We start from the raw sequence: 18,320 nt of genomic DNA on the forward strand, positions 1-18,320 counted from the left end.
CCCCTCTCATGTTTAAGTTATTTGAATTTTTCAATCTGGGGATTCAGGAGCAGTAGGGTTTTTTTTTGGCAAAACTATAAACAGTTTTGTAAACAATTATAGTTATTCCCCTAAAGTTTATTTCAGCACTGACACCAGTGTTTTTGCTGGGGTTTTTCAATTTCCCACCTTTATACAAGATAGTTTTTAGACTAGGTGAGTTATAGAAGAGTCAAGGGCATAGAGACTGAACAGTGAAATCTGCTGTGCAGAATCGAAGGGAATTATATACCCATTGACCTGGGCTTCGTTCCTATTGGAACATGGTGTTCTTTGATGAACAGGATATAAGAAAAAGATACAGTTGGTTATAACAGTAGACTTACAAATCTCTTGAATGGATAATCTGGTAAAATATTTGCTGATCTTTAAAGTGTAGAAATATCTGAGAATATTGATGTTAGTCATACTTGAGCTCTGAGGATGTCTTCTGTGCATTAATAGTTCAATATTAAGAATCTAGGATATTGTAAAATTTCATTTATAAACGCATCTCAGGCAGGAAGAAAATTTTCTTTGATGGTGAGACATCATTTTAATTCAGGAAATTATTTAGTAATTATTTAGTAATCCATGATTACCTATGAATAAAGGAACTTTGTAGCTCCTTATTTCTCTTGTGAGTGTTGCCATAGTCAGCTTAGGCACTGTTACTGCAAATAACCTTGCTTTGTCTGATGCCAAGGAAGCCCAGAGGGAGAGCAGTCTTCCTCTGTTGTGTATATATATTGAGGTGTGCTTTCTTTTTCTCTTTTTTTGCATTTGTTACCTCTAAGGAACTTTCTGAGCCCTAATAGTGTTTGGAGAGGAGGTGATAGTGGAAATCTTGTATGTTCTCCTCCACACGGGGCTTTTGCAGTTTGGAGGAAGTGAGGCTGTAGTTAAAGTTGACCGTGGAATGTGAATGTTGTTGCAGCACTTGACTCTGTTACCATGTGAATCATTGAGATCAATTATGGTTCTCTAATAAATTTTTATCATTATTTTTTTAACTCATTTGAGTTAGTGGTTGTAGCTGGAGACGTTTTGTTACCCTTGATCGTGGCCTGTGTGACTGGCAATAGAATAGTAGCAGCCTCTTTGGAAGCTTAGTGAAAACATGGTTGAAAGGAATGAATGGTATCTGTAGATTGTATAGAAGATGGCTTTTGTTCCCAACGTTAGTATTCTTCTCAAGCACATTTCATTTTTTGCTAGGAGTGGCAGTTACGGGTATTCTTACTGCATGGAGTTGGTGCAGGACAAGCAGTCAGGACAGGAGTGTCTTCTCACCTGATCCTCTTCCCGCTGGCCTCACACTAGCCCTGAGACAAGGATTAATGGTCAGAGTGGGCCTGAGGGCTCCAGAGAAGCCAGGATGGCAGCCTGCCTCAGGTGTCAGCAGCCGGCTCCCTGGAAAGAACTCCTTGAGAGTTTCAGCTTTTTGTTGACTTAGTTTTCCTAAGGCTCAACCATTCCCAACTCCAGGTAGACAGATGTCACAACAAAACAGTTTCAGAGTTCTTCTCTTAGAGCACTTTGTATATGATTGCAGTGTTTACATTTCTCATTTAATAAAAGACTTTGCTTCATCCCATTAAATTTTAGTGTTTAGAGGGCTGGGCACTGTCCCTGTGTACGATGTGTATCATTTTATATAAGTTATACTGTTATGTCATGTATACTTGCAGTATCAGACCTTACGTTCAGTACACGATGCCATAAACTCTTTCCAGACCTGTATTTTCCAGTGAACAATAAAAAGACTGTCAGGACTTGTTTCTCGTGTTTCCTCTTCTTTGGAATAGTGTGTCCTTCAGTATCTGTTACTACAATTTTTGCCTCTTACAAAATTTGATTGTATGTTGTTTGTAACTGGTCAACTCGGAGATTCTTTTCAAAGAGAAATCTTTGTTTTCTGATTTAAAATTCAAAGGGCTGATTTCATTTCTGTTTGTTCAGAAGCACTTTGGTGCAGGCAAATTCCCTGAGGTGTCATAAACCTGGTGGAGGAGAGTTCTTGAAGGCCGTGAACGCCCTTGAAAAAGTCTCCTAAGTAATTGTGAGATAGTAAATTTATAAACCATCATGGAATCCTGGCTAAAGATGGCAGTTGGTTGACCAGGATAGTATAATTTAGTTTCTACCAGTGACCCTGAACGGCCTGTAGAGTCGTTTTTGTTTTTCCTTCCCTTGGTGTGGAGTCAATGTGGCTAAAGGGCCGAGCTTGGCCTCCACCATCAGACAGGTTACACAGAGAGTTGTTAGGGCCTGAAACTTGATACCGTGTGACGCGTCCTGATACTGGTTTAAAATGAGGCTGCTCCACGGTTATGTTAACTGTGTTATTCAGGGAAGTATCCTCAGGAACCAATGATTCTGGCCTAACTTCCCTGGTGGTCCAGGGGTTAAGAATCTGCCTTCCAATGCAGGAGATGCAGGTTTGATCCCTGGTCGGGGAACTAAGATCCCACATGCCGTGGAGCAACTAAGTCTGCCTGCTGCAACTACTGAGCCTGAGCACCGCAAGTAGAGAAGCCCGCGTGCCACCTGGAATTGCCTGTGCCTCGCAACAAAGATCCCAAGCCCCATAAGGAAAGCTCCCACGTGCTCCAGCGAAGATCTCAAGTGCCGTAACTACCACCTGACGCAGCCAAATAAGTACATACATAATTGAAAAAATAGTAACAAAACATAACTTGTAAGAGAAAAGGTAGGCTTTCCTCAGATGACAGCCCAGATTCAGGTACAGTTTCTCTGTTCCTTCTGCACTGGAATTGTGGCTCTAGTTTAATTATTATTTGTTTGATATTTAGTTGGAACAGGGATTTCCCTGTGACCAGCCTCAACACATAAGAAACCTTCAGTGGAAAGAACTACGTATTTTACCTTTGCCTCACTGAAAATGCTGAGTGAAGGAACCACTCCAGGCTTATGGTCTCAGCCTCTGTAGAAGAATTGGGGATTTGACACATTCTAAGGGGATGACAGTAGATTATAAGCCCTGGCTTTAATATTCAATAATTAGTAGGTGGTACTTGTTCCTTAAGTGTGGGTCACTGTAAATCCTGCTTCTACCTAATAGTAAATCTATACATATTTTCTGTGCTTGAGCAAAATTAGAGATGGAATCTAGTGTTTAATCAAGGCTCACCATGCACAGAACATTGTATCAGATACTTTATTGTGTGAGTGTGTGTAAGAGAGAGAGAGACTTTAAAAGGGTAGAAACGAACAAGATGGTGAGGATCATTGTTTTTCGAGAGTATATAAGGCAGCTACAAAATGCACTACAAATTAGGAAATGATATCAAATAGCTTGAATACATAAGATAATAGTTAAAGTTTTAGACATGAAGAAGGGTACCTGGGTCATGGATGTATATCAGAGGAAAAAGTGGGACTGTGGGCTGAACTCTGGGTGCACTCCAATTGACAGGTAGAGGTGGGATGATCACTCAGGAAAGAAGAAAAACCAGGAGGGCCTGGTGGCCTGGGAGCTAGGGGGATGTATGTCAAATGCTGCTGAGCAATGACTAACATGAGAATTTTGAATTCTAACAGTAAGAATTGATTTTTGCATATGGAGAGATGAAATTTTCTGGTGACTTTGATAAAAGTAGTTTCAGTGTAGGGGTGAATACCTAAATGAAGTGGATTATAGAGATTGGGAGATAAGGAAGTAGCCACAGCATGTAGAATACAGATAACCATATAATTATAATAGGGGAATTGGATGGTAGCCCGAGAAGGATGTGGGAGCAGGAGAGGGCATTCTTCTGTTTTTTTTTTTTTTTTTCCTGTATAATATTGTACTGTAACAGCATGTTTGTAAGAAGATGGGGATGATTCAGTGGAAAGGGAAAAATTGATGTAGTAGAGGGGATAATTGCCAAAGTAGAGTCCCTGAGGAGAGAATGCGGTGGGACGTTTTCAGCATTAAATGTTAGATCAGTTAAAATGTTTAAAAGCAAGAACTTACACTTTTGCTTTAGAAACAGAGGGGGGGACTTCCCTGCAGTCCAGTGGTTAAGTCTCTGTACTTCCAGTGCAGGAGTGTGGGTTTGATCGTTGGTCAGGGAACTAAGATCCCACATGCGAGAGGCCAGAAAGAGTTTTTAGAGACAGGGGAGCAAACTAAAGCTAAAATAAGCAGAAGAAAGGAATTCAGAAGAGAAGAGCATACAAGAATAGCGTAAGTCAGATAGAAGGCAGAAAAAAGTGGAGAAATCAATGAAATGAAAATCTTCTTTGAGAAAATCAGTACCGTTGGTAAAACTGTGTCCAGATTGATGAGAAAAGAGAGGATACAAAATATGAGTTTCGGTAATAAGTGAAGATATCACCACAGCATCTACTTTATTAAATAAAAAGGGAATATTATGAAGAACTTAAAGGCAATAAATTAAAATTTTAAATGAAGCAGACAAATTCCATTTTAATAAAGCTCACTCAAAGGACTTCCCTGGTGGCCCAGTGGTTGGGAATCCACCTTCCAGTACAGGGGGCTTGGGTTTGATCCCTGGTTGGGGAGCTAAGATCCCGTGTGCCTCGGGGCATCTAAGCCTGCCTCCCACAACTACTGAGCCTGCATACTCTTGAGGCCATGCTCTGCAACTAGAGAAAGTCCTCATGCCTCAAGGAAGAGCTTGTGCAGCCAAAATTTAAAGAAAACAAATTTTTAATTAAATAAAAACTTACTCAAGAAGGACTAGAAAATCTGAATATCCCTGTATCTCTATAGACTGTGTTTTTTCTTGCCTCTTAATGTGCCTTGTAATTATTGATTGAAAGCTGGACATATGTACTGGGTAATAGTAACTGAAGTAAATAGGCCTTTAATATAAGTTTTGTGTCAGTCTGAGCAAGAGTTGGACTGTGTTTAATGTTTGCTGCAGTTCTAAGTACCAGAGGCTTCAGGTCTTTCCAGTGCCCTTGCTTTTGTCTCCCCTCTTGACTTTGGGCTTTCCCATGTGCTCCTTCTCAAAGAAAGTCCATGTCTTGCAGATCTTTGAACTGCAATCCAGTGGTTTTGTATTGGAGCCCTGTTGGTTGACAGTAAGGTTGGTGTGGAAGAGGAGATGTCCTATAATCTTAAGATTAAATCTGTTTTTTGGTGAGCCTACATCCCTTAACCTTCTCTAATGAAGGTGAGAAAAATACTGATTTTCGCTTTTGGAATTTTATTACTCTAAGTGTGGGAGTGACAGCTTTCAAGCTCTCTGTATATTGGAGCTAACCAGAAATTCCCTATGTGTATTAAAGACTCTGAATTTGTAGTTTACATAAATTCCTAAAAGGCTTCACTGAAGAATTCTACCAAAAAAGATATGTTATAAAGCTGTAGTTATCAAAACATTATAGTATTGGCATAAAAAACAGACACATAAAACCATAGAACTTCTAGAAGAAAACAAAGGCAGTACTCTGGTATCAGTTTTAGTAATATTTTTTTGAAGATGTCTCAAGGAAAACAAGCAAAAATAAATGGGACTACATCAAACTGAAAAGCTTTTTGCACAGCAGAAGAAACTGTCATCAAAATGAAAAGGCCACTTACTGAATGGGAGAAGATATTTGCAAATAATATATCTGATAAAGGGTTAATAAAACAAAATATATAAGGAACTCATAAAACTCAACATTAAAAAAGAAAACCCACAAACCAATTAAACAACCAATTAAAGACATTTTTCCAGAGAAGACATTTAGTTGGCCAACAGGCACATGAAAAGGTGTTCATATCACTAATCATCAGGGAAATGCAAATCAAAACTACACTGAGATATCACCTCACACCTGTCAGGTGGTATCATCAGAAAGGCCGCAAATAACGAGTGATGGCAAGGATGTAGTGAAAAGGCAAGCCTCTGGACTGTTGATGAGAATGTAAGTTAATTTAGTCACTATGGAAAACAGAAAGTTAAAAATAGAACTGCTGTATGATCCAGCAGTTCCACCCGTTGGTATTTATCCAGAGAAAACAAAAACACTAATTAAAAACCAATACACGCACCCTGTGTTCATTGCAGCATTTATAATAGCCAAGATATGGGAGCAAGCCAAGTGTGCCTATCGACAGGCAAATGGGTAAAGAAGATGTGCTATATATATTTATATGAGGTGAAAGTCGCTCAGTCATGTCTGACTCTGCACCCCATGGACTATGCATATAGTCCATGGAATTCTCTAGGCCAGAATACTGGAGTGGGTAGCCTTTCCCTTTTCCAGGGGACCCTCCCAACTAGGAATTGAACCCAGGTCTCTAGCATTGCAGGCGGATTCTTTACGAGCTGAGCCACAAGGGAAGCCCAGTATATTTATATGTGTATGTGTGTGTGTATAATATAAAATACCATGGAATATTACTCAGCCATAAAAAGAAAGAAATCTTGCCATTTTCAACAACATGAGGGTATTAAACTTTGTGAAATGTCAGCAAGGAAAGCCAAATACTGTATGATTTCCCTTATATGTGAAATTTTAAAAACAAACATAACAGAAACAGAGTTACAGATGCAGAGAACTAAACAGATGGTTACTAGAGGAAGGGGTGGGGAGAGAAAAGAAATTGGTGAGGGAGATTTAAGAGGTACAAGCTTCCAGTTGCAAAATAAATGAGTCATGGGTATGAAACGTACAGTGTGAGGAATATAGTCAATCACTGTAGTATCTTTGTATGGTGACACTTTGTAACCAGATTTATTGTGGTGATAATTTTGAATTATATAGAAATACCAAATCACTACATTATGTAACATAAGAACTATCATAGTGTTATAGGCCAGTTATACTTGATAATAAACAATAATAAATAAAAAAATGGAAAAAGATCAGATATATGGTTATCAGAGGTGGGGAGCAGGGGAAGGGGGAAATTGAATAAAGCAGTCATAAGCTACTATGACTTGCAGTTATAAGTTAAATACTAGGGATATAATGTACAACATGATAAATATAATTAACATTAGTGATGGTGGTCGTTTAGTTGCTAAGTCATGTGCGACTCTTGTGATGTCAGGGACTATAGCCTTCCAGGTTCCTCTGTCTATGGAGTTTTCCAGGCACGAGTTCTGGAGTGGGTTTCCATTCCCTTCTCCAATAATTACCATTCCTGTACTTTGTATGTGAAGGTTAAGAGAGCAAATCCTAAGAGTTCTCATCACACACAAATTTTTTTCAGTTTCTTCAATTTTGTATCTGTATGAGATAATAGATGTTCATTAAACATACTGTGATAATCATTTTCATAATGTATGTAAGTCACATCATTATACCATATACCTTATGTTTATACAATGCTGTATGTCAATCTCAATAAAATAAAGAACTGTTGAGGATAAGGTTGGAATAGCTTGTTGTCAGCGAACAAACCAATACAATCCTTTTGGGTGGTAATTTAGCAAAATTTATAAAATAGTGATAAGATTTTGAGATGTGTGTTTTTAAATTGTTTAGTTACGTTTATTGTCTTTTTAAAAAATTGTATTGGAAAATAGTTGCTTTACAATACTGTGCTGGTTTCTGCCACACATCAATAAGAGTTAGCCAGAGGTACACATATGTACCCCCCTCCTCGCACCTCCCTCGCATCCCCATCTCACCCCTATAGGTTGTCACAGAGCACCGCGCCGAGCTCCCTGTGTCACACAGCAAATCCCCACTGGCTGGCTGTTTCCCATATGGTGGTGAGTTTCCATGCTGCTGTCTTCATTCGTCCTCGCTCTCCGTTCATCCCACCCTCTCCTTCCCCGACCATGTTCACAGATCTGTTCTCTATGTCTGCATCTCCATTGCTGCCCTGCAAATTGGTTTATCGGTACCATCTTTCTAGAGTCCATGAGATGTGCATTTTTTGAGCCAGCAATTCCTTTTCTAGAAATTGATCCTCCAGAAATAGATCCAGGTACATAAGCATCTTGTAATAGTCTTGTAACTGTAAAGAATTTGTAATGTCTGTCTGTCAATAGAGCTTTGCCTCCAATTGCAGAACACTTTTCAGCCATTTAAAAAGAATGAAGTTATTTGGAATATGCTAGAAAACAAAAAGCAAGATAGAAGGCATTTTTCCATTCAGTATTTTAATATGCCAGACATTGTGCTAGATACCAAGAATACAATAGTTAAAGCAGGTGAGATCTATTTATTAAATATTTGAAAATGAATGTTTAACACACAAACATAAATTAATTGTGGAAAGATAAAATTAAATTTTTAGTGAAAATTTCCTGGTGGTCCAGTGCTTAGAGCTCTGCGCTCTCACTCCCAAGGACGTGAGTTCCATACCTGGCTGGGGAACTAAAATCCCACAAACCACATGGAATGGCAAAAAAAAAAAATGTTAGCTATGACTATTTCAAGAGTTAAGAATATGGGGGACTTTTTGGCTTTATACGTAATTAGGGGATTTCCCTGGAGGTTCAGTGGTTAAGACTTTACCTTCCAATGCAGGGGGCACAAGTTTGATCCCTGATCAAACTTAAGATCTCACGTGTCTTGGTATGCAGCCAATTTTTTTTACTACATAATTAAATACTTATATTTTTAAAGAATGAGTAGATATTATTTACAGAATCAACCAAAACATAATCTAAGCACTTCTGTGATTTTTTTTGTTGTTGTCCTTATTAGAAAGTACATATGGGGACTTTCCTGTCAGTCCAGTGGATTAAGACTCCACGCTTCCAATGCAGGGACGTGAGTTTGATCTCTAGTCAGGGAATTAAGATCCCCATGCCTTATGGCATGGCCAAAAAGATTTTTTAAAAATCGAATAAATAAAATGAAAAAAAAAGGTATGTATTATCAAAAAAAGAAGAAAGTATATGATATTTTATGTATCATAAAATATATGATACAAAGCCTTTCACACTCTGATCCCAACTACTGTCCTGCCTCCCACCATTCCCTATCCTCTCTTCCCAGGCATTCTCAAACACATCCCTGAAACCTCTGCTTACTATGTACCAGGGACTCTCAAACCTCCACATCTTTTTTCTTGTTTTTAGCTCCAACCAGAAAACATGGTATTCTTCCTTCAAGGTCCTGCTCAAGTGTCACTCTTTGTGAAGTGTTTTCTGATTAGACTCAGAAAAACAAGTGACTTTTTCCACTGTGATTTCTTAACATCCATGTATATATATTTGAAATCCAGGAATAATGTACATACAGAAAAATGCACAGATCTTAGAAGTGTACAATTGGATGAGTCTTGAAAATGTGTCTGCCTGTCTAACCACCACCCCAGTGAAACTGTAGAGTGTTTACTGTTCCCCAAGTGGTCCCCCCCTTCCTTCCTAGAGGCAGTGGCTTCCACAGAAGCAATGGCTGTTTCCAACCTCTGTCACCATATATTAGTTTTACTTTTGAACTTCATATAAATGGAATAACACAAAGTGTACTCTTTTGTATCTGACTTCTTTCCTCAAGGTAATTTCTTGAGATTCATGTTTTGGGGTATATCAGTAAGTTGTAACTTTTTGCTGAATGGTATTCCATCTTAGGGATATACAGTTTGTTTAGTCCTTTTGTTGATAAGACATGTAGCATCTTTCCACACAACTCTTTAATATATTATGGTTAGTGGTTTCTGTCTGTCTCCTCAAATTAAGATTGTGATGTCAGTTATCATTGAATACTGGTACTGTATCTAAGGAGAAGGCAATGGCACCCTACTCCAGGACTTCTGCCTGGAAAATCCCATGCACGGAGGAGCCTGGTAGGCTGCAGTCCATGGGGTAGCTGAGGGTCAGACACAACTGAGTGACTTCACTAACTTTTCAGTTTCATGCATTGGAGAAGGAAATGGCAACCCACTCCAGTGTTCTTGCCTGGAGAATCTGTATCTAAACCATGGTTGAATCACCATCACTTAATCTGTATTAAAGCAGACAGTGGTTCCTCATTAAATCTTTGCTACTAAATAAGGAAATATGAGAAAGATAGTCAGCTGGAAGTTACTTTGAATGATAGACGAGAGATAAAGGGAAATACTGTTTCCTTTTAACACTTTTGACAAACCTGTAGGTTTCTCCACACCAAGCAATTCTCTAGTTCTTGGTGGACACCAGCTGTGTTCTACAATTTATTAACCACTCAGTTCTGACATTAGTTGACGATATTGCAGATGCCAAAGGCTGCGAGCTCAGTCCCACAAGCCTGCCCCTGCTTTAGACATCAGTTGCAAGTCCTAGGTTGTCACCTGTGTCTCTGACTATAAATTGCAAGTTTCCATGACTCCTCAGGTCTGATATTTTGCTAGAACAGCTCACAAAACTCAGGTAAACATTTACTTATATTTGCCAGTTTGTCATAAAGAATATTACGAGGGATACAGATGAACAGCCAGATAAAGAGGTCCGTAGGTCAAGGTATGGAGAAAGGACGCAGAGCTTCCATGTCCTCTGTGGGTGCACCCCTATCCTAGCTCCGCCCTTGGCAGCACTCTGAACTTCATTGTTTAGAGTTTTTATGGTCCCACTATGCAGGTAAGATTGATTAAACCATCCCCATTGGTGACTGAGCTCAGTTCCCAGCCACTCTCCCCTTCTGAGGTGTTAGGGTTGGGGCTGAAAGTTCAGCCCTCCAGTCACATGGTTGTTTCCTCTGGCAACCAGCCCCCATCCTCCAAGCTTCATCACCTCATTTTTTTAAAAATTATTATTTAATTTTGACTGCACTGGGTCTTCATTTCTGCACTTGCGCTTTCTCTGGTTGCAGCAAGCAGAGGCTACTCTCTAATTGTGGGGCTCAAGTTTCTCATTGCGGGGGCTTCTTTTGTTGCAAGCACAGTGTTTAGGTCCGTGGGCTTCAGTGTTTATGGTGCACAGACTCAGTAGTTGTAGCACATGGGTTTAATTGCCCAGCATGTGGACTGTTTCCAGATCAGGGATCGGACCCATGTCCCCTGCCTTAACAGGCAGATTCTTAACCACTGGACCACAAGGCAAGTTCTTCATCACCTCTTTAGCATCAGCTGAGGTATGGCTTAAAGGGGCTTCTTATAAATAACATTTAGCATCTCTGTGCCAGGAACTGAAGACAAAGACCAGGTACTTATTTCTTATAGTATCACATAAGATTAATCCAGACTTTACCCAGTGGCTCAGAGGGAGTGATGAGCTCCTGACCACGTTTGTTCTACATGAAAAAGACGTAGCATATTCAGGAAAACTTTTCAAATGGGTATGTGTCGCATGGGTGGGAAGCAGTGAAAGTAAGATGCATGGGACCTGTCGTTGGATGTCTAGGTAGCTTGGGACACTAGTTTCAGCAGATGAACTAACTGGTTATGTTACCTGCCTCACCAGAAGAGTCTTTGCTTGTTTCAGAGAAGCTGGTCAACTCTGTCACCATTGCTATAGAGGTCTCAGTGTGCCCTTGAACTCGTAGGCCCTGTGTCTGTTGTCTTCATTGCAGGTAATCATAAGTTAATATTTGAAATGAGTGAGCTCAGGCAGAAAGAATGACTTTGACTTACAGTGTGGAGAGGTCACAGTGGCCACGTGAGTAGAGATCACACTCTCTCCTGGGCTCCCGCCAGCAGGACGAGTCCCAGAGATGTGCTCCAGGCCTGGCCAGGCATCTCCTTCTTGATGTACCAGGGGGATAAGCTCTGAATGGAAATGCCAAGTTGGGGCAGGATGTTATTTGGCTCTATGGGGGTTTTCTTCTTCTTTTTTTATGGCTTTATTGAGGTATAATCTATGTAAGATAAATTATATCTAGTCAAAGTATAAAATTTGAGCAGTCTTGACATATGTAGAGAAACCATCACCACCATCAAGATAGCATACATTTCCATCATCTCAACAATTTTTCATATCTCTTCATCTCCCACGTCATCCCCAATCAACCACTGATCTGGGGTTTCTGTGACTATAGTTTGCATTTTTTAGAATTTTATACACATGAAATTTATATATGTGTGTGTTTATGTGTTTATATGTGTGTGTATTTATTCCTTATCTCCAGTTCAGCTTTAGGAAAGGAGAAAGTTCAGTGAATATGTCCTTGGGAAATTTGGTTCACTGAACTAGAGGTGAGGGGAACATCCCCAGAGTTAAGCTGACTCCTTTGTCTGCTAGCAGTAGTGGTCAAACTTCAAACTTTTTCTGAGAAGATGCTGGAGTTTAACGTTCCAAAGCAGATTGGAGGCGGGGGTTGCGGTTGACTTTCCAGAAATTGTTGTCACAAAGGCCTTCAGTGTCTTTATCGTGTGGGGTTTTACGAGGCTGTGGCATGACTGTGATAAGCATGGTAAATTCTGTTACATGAAGGCGTTTCCGTGTCGCTAGAGCTGTGGAGGGTGGACCTTGCACTGTCATTGAAGATCCTCCACTTGGGGAGTTTTGTGGCCATGACTCAGCCCAGAGCACCAGCCCTTATTCTGTTTTCCTTATAAGATCGGGGCAGGGCTTTCTCTTTCCCTGGGTTGTTGGATAAGGGCGTGAAGGTGCGCTGACACAGTCAAGAGTGTACCGGCGGGAGGCATTACTGAGTCCCTGCTTGACTGCAGTCTCGATGCTATGCTGCCCTGCGATAATTTTTTTATGGTGAATAATTCTGTACCACAAAGCACTTTGACCCTTGTTTCTGTCCAGTCATTCTATAGTGAAAGGGCACAGGTAGGATGTGGGGACTCTCCTCTGTGGTGTTGTCCCGGCCTCACACCTTCCCCTATACCTTGCGACTGTTGAATCTGAGCCAGAGGATTGTGTCCAGTGTGGACGTGCATGGTGACGCCACAGTGACCCCACTGCCCAGGTGGCACTTCTGCTGCCTGGCAGGTGGCCCTGGAGGTATTGCTTTCTCTTGTAAGTGGGTCTCAAGCTTTTCCCCACGCCTTGAAGGAAGGTGACTCCTTCTCACGTGAGGGATAGGGCACAGCTAACAAGTCAAGAGACATGGGTTTCAGGCCTTCACCCTCTTCATGATGGTAGGTTCTGGAAGAGAGGAGACACCTTGTCCCATGAGGGAATGTTAGGACTCCAAGGAAATGGGGAGAGAGGTCCTGCACCTGGCCAGTGTCCTTCAGCGAGGTCCCTGAAAGTTAACCAGATGCCCTCGTGCCCATCGCCCAACCTTCCTCAAAGGCAAGGGTGCCCTAGGCCATGTCACTGTTGAGCACCTGGACCCCAGGGTGTGGCTGAGGGGCGTGGCCAGGGCAAGGAGGGCTGGGGACCCCCAGAAGCGGAAGAGGTGCAAGGAGAAGGAGAGCCATGCCCAGTGTCTGCTGGCTTGCTTGCCTCAGCATGATTTCCTGCCTGCCCTCTTTTCTTCTGTCCTCCCAGTCCACCTCCCTGGATTTCCCCATCCTGTGTCTCCTGTCCCCCATCTTCACCTTCCAGGGTTTTCTTCCAGGTTTATTTTATGTGACAGTCATCTAGGGCTAACCCTTCCAAAGCGTCTGTCAGAGGCGGCTAGGGTTCCATATCTGCACAGTGGCTGAACCGGCCAGTGGCCGGATGTGGCTCTGAGTGCTTGGAACGTGGCTATTGAAACTGAGAAGCTCCATTTATTTTAATAAATTTAAATTTTAAAGCTGATAATTGATTCAGTTACTTGGAAAATTTTATGTTGAAGCAACTTGAGTATGTGTATATGCTTTTTTTTTGAGTTTTTAAAAATGTGGACCGTTTTTGAAATTTTTGTTGAATTTTGTTTCCATACTGCTTCTGTTTCATGTTTTTGGTATTTTGGCCACGAGACATGTGGGATCTTAGCTCCTAGACCAGGGATTGAACCCACACTCCCTGCGTTGAAAGGCAAAATCTCAACCACTTAACCGCCAGGGAAGTCCCTAAACACACTTTTTTCAACTGTAAACTTTTATGAAATCTAAATATAGATCAGAAATTTTCAGTGACAATTTAGCATTTGAATGGAGATGAGCTGTAAGTATAAAAGACACACCAAATTTAAAAGATGTTAGGGAAAAATGAATGAAAATCACTCACATCAAAATACATGTTGAAATGATAGTATTTTGAATCCACTGGTTTACATAAAATATATTATGAAAGTGTCACTGGTTTTTGTGGGAGGTTTTTTTTTTGCGTGGCTACTAGAACTTTAAATTTTCACATATCACACTATATATTATCGTATTTCTGTTGGACTCTGGGCCCTGAATTGTCCATTTAGCTGAATTTAGATGAGGAGGTAATGGGCAAGCTGAAGGAGGCCTAAATCTCCTCACCATCCATGGGTCTCATCAACACACCTCTTTGAGCATCAGCCCGGATGCACCTTTCGTTCAGGGAATGGAGAGAAAGGCAGTGGAGAGAAGGGAGATAATTTCTGTTGCTCATTTCTCGCTCCAGGAAGTGCTTCCTCCAACCTCCCCCATCCCTGCCTCCATCGCAGTGGGATGGGAGCAAGTCTAGGGAATGGGTGTTATGCAGGAGCTCTGTGCCTTGCTCCCCTCTGGCCTCATCCCTGCACATGGCTGTGACACCAGGAAGGTGTCAAGGGGGAGGAACCAAAGAATTCTTGTGTTCCAACTGAAGAGACCATCAGGGCCTGGAGAGGTTAGTAGTGTTTCTGTTCCAAAGCTGGACTCACTGCTCTATCTCTTACTGGAGCAGAGTTATCCTTGAACAGTTTACCTGTCTTGGTCCTAGGGCAACTGAAGTGAAAATCCAAAGCTTTTTTAATAACTCAAACAGGGATGGTGCCCACTTGTAACTTTTATAGAACTGCTTCCTTTAGCAAACCAGAATGTGAAATCTGGATTTAGACAAAAGATTATATGGAGGGGGACAGCAAAAAGAGTCCAAAATAAGCTAACAGTCAGGCAACCAAGAGATGCTACCAACCTGCTAGGTACAATACCTACTAAAGTAAGAAGAGACATGAGACCCATTCCCTGTATTCAGGTCACTTTGGTTAGGAATGACTCCTCTTTTTTTTTTTTTTTTTTCCAGTACTTTAAAAAGTTTATCTGTTTGGCTGTGCCGGGTCTTAGTTGTTGGCACACAGGATCTTTCATCTTCATTACGGCATGTGGGGTCTTTAGTGGTGGCATGTGAACTCTTAGTAATGTGGGATCTAGTTCCCTGACCAGGGATTGAACCCAGGCCCCTGCATCGGAGTTGCATCGGAGTGTGGAATCTTAGCCACTGGACCACCAGGGAAGTCCCATGGCTCCTTCTTTTATATTCATCTGTTCAAATATGACTTATTTTTTAAGACTCAGCTCAGATACTGCCTTCTCCCTGAGCAGTCAGTCCCTGACTACTCTGGGCGTACAAGACCCTCTTAAGTGTGCCTGTGTGACCAGGGCTGCACACATCGGAGGCCTGCGTCCTTGGTAAAATGCTTTAGGGCATCTGTATGTCTTCCTCTGGAGCTGGGGTCTTTGACCTGGCTGCAAATGACATCATTATTCATTCTAACTTGTTCCCTACCACCATAGACAGGGAACTGCAAACTACTATTGTTTTGCCAATAGTAATAGTTTTAGCCTCACTTCCAAAAACTAGTCTGATCTGAAAAAAAATTTTATTTACAATTTCTCATATTTGTATGTCTTCATCACAGTCATTCTTACAATAAAGTCATTCTTACAGAAGTCCTAAATGGACCATCATCATGGTGGCCAGTGGTCCACAGGGACAGAAGGTGGTGCCCATCCCTGGGGTTTCCAAGGGCCAGTAGGAGGCCTTCAGGGAGCTGAGTGAAGGGGAGGAGACTTTAAGGTGGAATCGACAATGGGATCAATAGTCAATGCAGCAAAACCCTGGAATGTCTGTTAAGGAAACAGGTACAGGTTTTTACTGTCGTCATCATTTGACACTAACGAAACAGAGCAGAGGGACTGAAGATCTCCCACTACAGAGAGGCCCCAGCCGGGGCCTGGTTTTTTCACCTCCACCTGCCGTGTGCCCAGCACAGCACCGGGCCCCCCCAGGGTGAGTGGGAGGCAGAGTATCATCAGCACGGCCGCACCACTCTCCTGTAGAGGCAGCTGGCGTCAGGGAGGGAGTGAGAACCTGAGGGAAGGTTTCCCCATTGCAGGGCTGGGTCCTCAGGAGTCCCACGCGGATTAGCAAGGAGAGCGACAGTGTTGATTCTTGGCACCCTCTCCCTGGCTTTGTTTTATCTGAGCCAAGAGGTCCCAGAGCCTGGGCTGTGCTGAGCAGGGAGAAGCAGGAGACGTGTGGCTGTTTCCACCACCCCCGTAACTCTCCGTTTTTATCAACAGTCATTGTGCTAGGTACAGTGACTTCTCTGTTCTCTCACAGAATGTGTCCAAAAAAAGCTATAGAAAGCTCTTTGAAATACAGCCCCACAGCTCTGGAGTGGTTTGTGTCGGCTTCTGATTGGCGGTTATGGGCTGAGGCCAAGAAAGCATCACTAATTCCCATTGCTAGGTCCTGAGGGTCGTCCCTGCTGTCATTCGATCAGCATCAGTCCGGCATGCTAATGGCAAGGCTGGATGCCATGCCAGGCTCCAGAGCAGTCAGGCATCTCACGCAGACAGCAAATGTCTGAATCCCCATCGAGTCCCCCGTAACTCTGCCTAGCATCGCTACTACAAGTTCTGACAGTAGACGAGAGATTTCCAGAGGGAGAGGGAGAGGGGAAAAGACATGCTAAAGAAACCTGTCACCTAGGCAGGGAGCTGCAAACTCCTGTTGCTTTGCTAACAGTAATGCTTTTAACCTCACTTCCAAAACCTCACTTTAGATGCACTAAACAGAATACCCCATGCTGTCACAATGAGAGTGAGAACCAAAGGTTCTCTGAACTGCAAGGTTCCAGCCAGGAGAGGGTGGTGGGGGTCTCCTTCTCAGTCATGGGACAGACTGATATCCACAGGGCTCTTAGGTCGACAGGAAGAGAATGAAGGAGTTAAGTTGTCTCAGAAACTGTCTGTGTCACTTGGCAGGGAAGACCATGAAGGATCTTTGTTAACATTCCATTATTTCTGGTCCATGAATACCATGATGCCAGCCCCTGCACAAGTAACTTCCCGTTTTCATAGTCTGAAAATATATTGTAATTCAGCCATGACTTGACATCCTTCAAGTCAGAGAAGTAGGTAGGTCCCAATTCAAGGTTGACAGGAGGCTCACCACAAAGGCAGCAGAAATGAAATTTGGGCAAAAGAGACAAAGATCTTCAACCATTCTGCTTCTGTCCATTTCCTCTGTATACAAAAGCAGCTGAGGTCATCTTAGAATTCGCGTCTCCTCTAGGAGAGAGAGGCAATAACACATTTTCAAGGAACAGCCTAATTATTTATAAAATCTGTAGAGTACAAAACAGAATTATGCCCCTGACAGGAGGTTGTGTTGGGCTTAATATTCTGTCCTCCTCACACTTCACAGCTTGACATGCAACTTCTGATTTCAATATGATTTCTTTTCTTCTTTTTGAAATATTTATTTTTTAATTTATTTGGCTGTGTCAGGTCCTAGTTGTAGCACATGGGATCTTCATTGCATCATGCAGGATCTTTCCTTGTGGGGCAAGAAGACTCAGTAGTTGCAGCATGAAGGCTTCGCTGGCCCGAGGCATGTGGGATCCTAGTTCCCTGAGCAGGGCTCAAACCCATGTCTCCTGCATTTCAAGGAGGACCCTAACCACTGAACCACCAAGAAAAGCCCTCCAATCTGATTTCAAAGTGAGACTTTTCCAGATCTAATGTGTCTTCTCTCTTGCTAAGTTCTGTTTAATTAGTGCATCTGATCTGAAGGACAAGACTTGGAAAGTGGCTTACTATACTGCAAATAATATTTCTTGTTTTCTTTTTGTCTCTGACACCTTGATCCTTCCTGTTCCCTGGCTCCTCCCCAACCCTCAGTTGTAAGGTCAGACTAAAGGTTTTGTCATAGCAAAAGGAAATTGAACAAGCCCTTCTCCGAGGAAAGAAATGGAGCCTCAAAAACAAAGCTTCAGCAGAGACCACACGTTCTCGTCTGCAGGCGTGGACAAGAAGCAGATTTCCAGACCCTTGAAGCCACACTCGCATGAACCCCTGGATGAAAGCGTTTTCCAGCCAGTAACAGCCCCAGCAGGTAGTACAGTTTGTGCCCCCAGAATCCAGACCACTGGAAGGCCATGCACATGAAGCAGATAGCTTAGAGTTCCTGCCTCCTTGGCGAGTTCTTCCCATCCACACTCCCGCTGGGGGTGGTGGCATGACAGAAGGATGGTAGGGTCCCCCCAAGGGTCTAAAGTGTTTGTGGGTTGATCTCCAGAAAACCCTCAGGTATGTCAAGTGTCCAGGGAGCCACAGCAGTTGGCGTCCAAAGCCAAGTCCTCCCTTGGATGTGCCTGGGTGTGCCAGGGCC

This window comes from Capricornis sumatraensis, chromosome 2 (genome assembly GCF_032405125.1).
Source record: "Capricornis sumatraensis isolate serow.1 chromosome 2, serow.2, whole genome shotgun sequence".
NCBI lineage: Eukaryota > Metazoa > Chordata > Mammalia > Artiodactyla > Bovidae > Capricornis > Capricornis sumatraensis.